Raw genomic sequence first — 7,500 nt, forward strand, 5'->3', positions numbered from 1 at the left:
ACATGGGGGAGAAAATTAAATCTGCACTGATACTAGAAAGAACACGGTAAGGACCCTGCCTTCTGCTTGCCTATGATTTGCCTGGTCTTGTCCTCTGCCCACAGGCCTCTGGACCAATCAGAAGGTGGGGAAGGACAGCAGGCAGATTAACCTTGTAATGCTTGGCCAATATCCCACTATCATACTACGCAGGCTGTGTTTTCACCAGTATGGTAGTCACACTGCACCTGGACTCAAATGCAGGACTCGATGGGGTGGAGAAAACTCCAAAATGTCACTCTGTGGCATCCTGTGGTTTTCTTGTCCTTCAATGAGACATCAATGTGTTTCATCATGGATCACTTTGGACTGACATTCTCCCCAGCTTCAGGATAGCTGAGGCACACACTCGTCTCTCTACTGAATGGGACATTCACCATTCTCACAGCCAGAACGCCTTTTTATTAAAAAGTGAGACTTAACTGCCCTACTGCTGCTGATTCTGCAGGAGTCCTTGATCAGAACATGGCCTCTGATTAGAAGTGGGCGAGTCCTATGCAATGGTGCATACAGAGATATAACAGGCCACCTCCTCTGAAGGTTTAAGTCATTCTGCAGTCCCTCTGCATCGGAGTGACGGAATGGTCATACCTAATCCAGATACTTCACAGGGCCCAATCAGGGTGGGTGGGTGTTGTTTGGAAGAAGGCATGGCCTTGATAGCAAATCATGTAGAGCTGGAGCTGAGTTTGTGTGTTATCTCTCTCTCTCTCTCTCTCTCTCTCTCTCTCTCTCTCTCTCTCTCTCTCTCTCTGTGTGTGTGTGTGTGTGTGTGTGTGATCCCACACACCAAGAAATTGCACCCCAAATAGAAGCTTGCAAAAGGTGTGCGTGCTTGCATGGAAGTAAGTTATAATGAAACGTCAGTAAATCACATTCAATCAATGTGAAGACTGGAGCTTAGTGGCCCAGGATCTTGCTTTGCATGCAGAAGGTCCCAGGTTCAGTCCCAAGGGGGGCAGCTGGGAAACCTTGGAGAGCATCCTACTCAGGTGTGAAAATTACCTGCTCCTTGGTAAGTGAGCACAGGACTGACACTTGCTGCCTCAGTCCCCTTTCCTCCCCATCTGCCTCTCCATTGCCCTAGATGCATTGCTGACACACGTCATTAGTCAAGCCTATCAGTGCCAGATGGAGCTCCTTTTCGGGGGGGGGGGCAGAAGAAAAAAGAAGAAAGCTTTCCAGTGCTTCCTAGATAACCCCCTGACCTTCACTACACACACACACACACATTTTGAAACCAGCGACCATCTACCCCTGACCTGGCAGCTTCATCAAAGGCAGCAGGGACCTTTTGTGAATCTTTCAATATTTATTCGTTATAAAAGCAAATTGAGCACGTAGGCTTCTGTGCGTGAGAATTTCATCAGTCCTGCTATGTGGAAGCCAGAGGCTGTAAATCTGCTACTAGATGAGCATAGCTGATGCATTCTGTTCAAATCACAAACATGAACCTGAGACGCAGGGAGGGAAAGACCAGGATATTATCTGCAGAATCCAATGCAAAAGCTCTTCCTGGGCCGTATTCTGCAAGCAGCAGCTGGACAACTGAAAGCTCCATCCGAGTGAAATATCCCTACAATGCTGCAGGAATGGCATTGCTTTTCTCAAACATGCTTTTTTGCTGTATCCAGAGAGATGCTCTTTTTTTTAGCAGGGCTCAGAAAAAGCTTTCCACCCCACAGACTGCATAAACTGACTTCCAGGGCTGAATTAGATTGGCAGGGGGGTGATAGCTGCTGCCTGCCTACCCCAGCCTAGTTGGCCAAAGTCCTCCTGGCAGATGGCGTATGACCTGACACCTTCATGCTCAGAGTTCCTGGCTCTGCTCCACTCCGTGGCTGCTGCTGATGCAGGATGAGGTTGCAGGCAGTCATGCGCCTTTCTTCACAGATGATGCTTCTCTCTTTGAAGGACCAGCAGGCATACTCCAGAGGTCACCTGGTCATCAACTTCCCCATAGGGTGAGGTAAAGGTAAAGGGACCCCTGGCCATTAGGTCCAGTCGCGGACGACTCTGGGGTTGCGGCGCTCATCTCGCTTTACTGGCCGAGGGAACCGGCATACAGCTTCTGGGTCATGTGGCCAGCATGACAAAGCCGCTTCTGGAGAACCAGAGCAGCGCCTGCCTAAATCATACTTGCAGTTGCCAAGTTTGCATCTCTACATACAAATCAGCATGTGCAAATTGTACACAGACCTGGGTCCTCTTTTGCCTTTTTTAAAGGGGTGCATTTCCTCTCCTTTTTTTGCTTTTGTAAGTAGCCCCCCCCCCCAGGTCTGAGCACCCCATGCATTGTCAATCTCTGGAGCAGCGGTGGGAGAACCTGTGGACCTCCAGACACTGATGTGTCTCATTCCACCAACCCACTCCCAGCATGTCAAGGGGGAGGGATGATGGCCATCCAGAGGACCTCACAGTCTCCAACTCTTGCTCTGAACATCAGCAGGGACAGGTGGTAGCTATGCATCTTCTGTAACACTGAGACTATGCAAACACTAGCAACTTAAAAGGCAGCAAGGTGTGTTTCAAGTCACCTTGCTGAAAACATCAGAGGGAGGGCAAAGATGTCACCCTTCTTGGTGTGCCTCCCCCACGAGAGGTCTGGAGGGTGGCAACACAAGAACAGGGCTTTTCTGCAGTGGCTCCCCATTTATGGAATACTCCCCCCCCCCCGGGGAGGCTTGCCTGGTGCCTTCATTATCCATCTTTAGGTGCCAGACAAAAACCAGGCCTTTGGCTGATTGACATCTGGTGCCCTTGTAAATGTGTTGTGGGAGGGGCTATTAGTGTGTGTGTGTGTGTGTGTGTGTAATGCTGTACACCTCCTGAGAACTACAGGTGGAGGGCTGTATACTTAATTAATTGTTCCTGTTTAGTTTCACTGCCCCTGCACATGCCAGAGCTCCTATTTGGGAAGCTGTCACCTGCATAGGTTGTCTGTCTCCAATGCACACACATGGCTTAACTGCGAAGCCAATGTGCCTGAAGTTCTCTAATTGGATGGAAGCCGGTTCGAGAGGAAATGCCTCAAACGGCAATGTTTCTCAAGGAACTAATGGATGTGAATGTAAATACTTTACATAAACCGTACTCTTCTTTAGCTCTGTGTTCTGCAAGTAAAAGCTTTTGAATATTTTAACTGGTGTTTGGACACTGTTTTAATTTCAATAAAAGTCAGTATTGCACATGATGTTGGCTTCATCACAATTTAGCTACTCTGCCAAACATATAAGCCCCAGTGACCATTCAACGGACTCAGAACAATCAAGTCTCTTAAATTCCAGTGCAGAGATAGATATTTAGACACAACTCTGTGTCTAAAATTGAGCCTTGTATAATTTTGACAATTAAAAAAGGAGAGGTGCCTTGTGCAGGTAGGTAGGAGTGATGCACAAGGTGCCTGTGTTCCCTTCAGGTGTGACTGGCCAACATGTGGCCAAAGCCAGAGAACAGTATGCTAGTAAGTCTCTCTTCTCTTTGGCGACCACTCATAGCCGTGTAAGATTGTCTTCCATAAACACGATTTTAACAATGAGTCCGTAAGTGACTGTGAAGGACAATTCTGGACCCACATGTCCTTCCACAGTGGGGACATTGGTTTCCGGGAGGGAGTTGACCACAGTGTGGATTTGCCAAGCGTGCCTTCCTCTTAGCACGTTTCTCCCTTGTGTCCTGAGATGGAGTTTCTTCAAAGCCCATGACACCTTTTGTAAAGACTGTTCTCCAATAGGAGCACTCGCAGGCGTTTCCCCAATTGTTGGTGTTTATACTACTATTTTTTTTAGATTTGCCTTGAGACAGTCTTGAGACCTCTGCTAGTAAGTTAACATGTTTGGAGCTAACGGAAGTGGCGTTCTCCAAGATCCCTCACTAGAGGGGGCTCATTGCACACTGGCTTCAAGTCACCCAGCCTCCTGCTGTAGCTTTAGTTGGTAAACAACCTTTGAAAATAGCTTGGGGGAGGGGGCAATATGAATTCTGAACAAGAGCAGCCTCCAAGACACCTAAGCACCTTTGAAGAACTTTTGTTCTGACATGCAATGAACAGGGGGTGAGGCAACAGAGCGAGGAAGGGACAAATTCTAGATTAGCAATGGAGAAAATGGATTTTTAGTAGGCGCAGCTTGTCATGTAGGAGTCAGGAAAACCATGGCAGCCCAAATTCCTTCTTCCATGGGTGCTTAATATTGCAACTGAGTCAAGTCTGAGGAGCACCTGTCTGGAGGCACCTGACATACCTAAGAAACTCTGAATATCAAAGAAACAGATATTGGACTAGGGACAGCATCAAACTGGTCTACAGTCTCCAAGCCAAGTTATCTGGAGTTGACGAACGCAGGGAGCTGCTTTCTAACCGAGAATGGGTCAACGGGACTGGAGGCAGCTCTCCTGGGCGGGTCTTTTCTTATAACGAAAAATTCGTCTAGCGAATCCCATAGGAATGCATTGAATTTTTTTTGCCCATAGGAACACATTAATTGAATTTCAATGCATTCCTATGGGAAACTGCGATTCGCTAGACGAATTTTTCGTAAAATGAATTCATCTAGCGAGGCAACCTCCACTAGAAAAAAACCTTTCATTAAGCGGAAATTTTGTTAAGCAGGGCATTCGTTAAGCGGGGCACCACTGTAAAAGCAGGGGTGGGGTGGGCAGGGGCTCCTCTGTCTCAGTTGTCTAGAAGAGGGGATTTCAGTTGACTAGCTATGGATCTGCATCCTCTTTTTCAGAGATGAATCTGGGAACTTTTGTGGGCAAAGTACATGCTCTACCACAGACTAATTAATTTGCAATGCCATTTTGAAGATGATAATCGTAATAATTAATTTGTGCTCCCCCCTCTCTGTCCCTAGCCCAGTTTCTCCCCTAGCTGAGCAATTAGGTTCAAGTGACCAGATACGAACTTGTCTGAATAATTGGAAGTTTGTCTCCGCTGTGAAATAACTGACCACTTGATGTGATCCCAGACCAAGCACTGTCTGATGTAAGGGCTTGGAGAGTTGAAGAAGAGGCAGGGCGAGCCCAGGTGACTCGAGGTAAATGGAAGCTGAGTCTGCAATAGGACTTGCCTTCCTCCACCAACTGGATTCAGCTCCTGGAAGAACAGCCAGTTAACGGTAGCAGCAATCCACAGCTGTGATCAGATGTTCACTGCATTTGAGGGTAAAGGCTCTGTCCAGCCCAAGGCCTTCCAGATGCTGTGGGACTCCAATTCCTATCACCCCTGACCATTGGCTGCGCTGGATGGGGCTGGTGGTAGTTGGAGTCCCATTGCACATGGAGGGCGCCTTGAGCTAGCCTTGATGGCCAACAGCCTCCATGAACTGGTGCAAACCTTTCTACAAAGCCATCCCAGGTAGTGGCCATCACTACATTTTGTAGTGAATTGTGTAAGCTAATGAGAGACTGAACAGAGAAGTGGCTCTCTTTTGTCTGATCCAAACCTACTACCAGTTGATCCCCCACACACTAGCATTATCATGGTATACACTCAAGTTTTACTCAAAGCACACTAGTGGAATTAAGGCACTTAAGTGAGAGCTCATGCAGACTTCCTTTCATGCCGTTTTACTGCTGAATCAGACCTGCTCAGCTTCAATTCTGCATATTCACACTGTTTTCTGGGCTACTTGCCTTAGTTCCTACACAGCTCCTTCTGCTGTCAAGCAAAGTCTTTAATCCCTCATTACCACACTTGTCCAGAGCCATCATAGGAGGTTCATGAGAGAAGCACTCTCTGTCACTGCCCCTCCATCTCCACAAAGTATAAAGTGAGTGTGCACTTAAAATCTTAGGCTTTTAAGGGGGGGGGTGTAAGACGTGAAATCGCTTTGAGATGTTTTATGGAATATGATTAATAAATGGAATTAAATAATATATATAAATTGTAAGAGTTGGGACTAAAGGCATGACAATCTCTTGGGCAGTAATAATGCAAAAAGAAGTTGGGTGTGGAGGACAGGACCGTCTCAGTGGTGGCCCCAAATCATTGGAATTCCCTCCCCGGGAAGGTGTATTAGGCCCCCTCATTGGCACTTTTAAAGCAGATTTTTTAAAGAAAGAAACTGCACCTACCCACCATTCAGCTTTTTGTCCAACACCTTATTTGCTTTAGGAGTTGTGATAGTTGCCACTGTGAATCTGTAAGGGGTTTTTTCTTACTTTCTTTTTGATCACAAATTTTATTACCTGATGGGTTGCATTTTCTTAACTGCTGCAAACAAACGCCTTGTTTAAAATTCATTAAATAAAGACCAACCCACCCAAACAAAAGAACGCAGCAGTCACTCCAGCAAAATGCAAACACGAAAAACCCCCAAAGCAACCTGACTCCCTTCCCCTGCCTCTTGGGGCTGTTTGTGACGCTAAGATTTCATGTACCAGCGTGCAAGTTCATGCAGTATGTTGTCAGCGAGCGCGGAGAAAGTTGCGCAAAGGCAGTTCCCGAGGTGTAAACATTTCGGAGAAAGCTGCTCCGCGAGCTGCCCGTCTCCTCTCTTTCCAGGACCTGCTTCTTGGAAGAAACACCCCGACCTGAAAATCGTGGCACTTTTCGTGCAGCGAGACTTTGCAAACACCCAGCATTACACAGATGCATGAAGTGCTACCGGTACTGGGCTGCAATTGTCAAACCTTTGCTACAAAAAATTAAGCCCCCAGGAATCTACTGGACTTGACTTCCAAGCAAACACGGCTAGGTGGTGAAAATCCGGAAATATGCAGGAGGGAAGCCTTAGCAACTAGAGCGAAGAAGCGGCTCCCGCTTTGTGTTGTCATCAAATCTTCTTTTTCAGACCGCCCCCTCCCTTTTTTTGCACGCTCCTTGCTTTGCATTGTACGACTCAAGAGCTGCGGCTCCTCAGCCCAAGAACAAATGAGTGGGGGGGGGAGAATCCAGCCTTGCCCTCCCACCCCCAGGCATTTCTGCTCCAAAATGAATACCCTCATTCCCCGTTCCCGCAGTAAACAACCCCCCCCCCCGCCCCAGACCGAGACCTGGAGCGCCTCCTCGCGAGTCGGCATGCCTGCAGGGTTGCACAAAAAGGAAAGGCAGCCGCGGGCAAGGAAAGGGGGAGTGGAGAAACACACACACACACCCAAGTCCAAGTTGGGGCAATGCCTTCGTTAGACGGGCCTGTCGCTGCGCGGGGCCTGTTTTACAGGTTTGGGGGCTGCTGCTTTAACGCGCGTTAAACACCCTGCCTTTCTCTCTCGGAGCAGCGCTTCTTCCACTCTTGCAGCTGCGCGGAGCTCGCTCTTCCCTCCCGGCCAGGTGGGGGAGGCTCCTTGTTCCCCCCCCTCCCCTCCCTCCCCTCCCCCTTTCCCGGGGGCTGGGCGCCGCGAGCCCCCGCATCAGCTGATCCTGCCCCGGCGCCCGCCTGCACCAAGCCAATCAGAGAGCCGGAGGGCTGGCACTGGGCAGCGGTTAAAGGAGGCAGCCGGCAGAGCTGCTCCTCT

This window comes from Zootoca vivipara, chromosome 7 (genome assembly GCF_965207765.1).
Source record: "Zootoca vivipara chromosome 7, rZooViv2.hap1.1, whole genome shotgun sequence".
NCBI classification, from domain to species: Eukaryota; Metazoa; Chordata; class Lepidosauria; order Squamata; family Lacertidae; genus Zootoca; species Zootoca vivipara.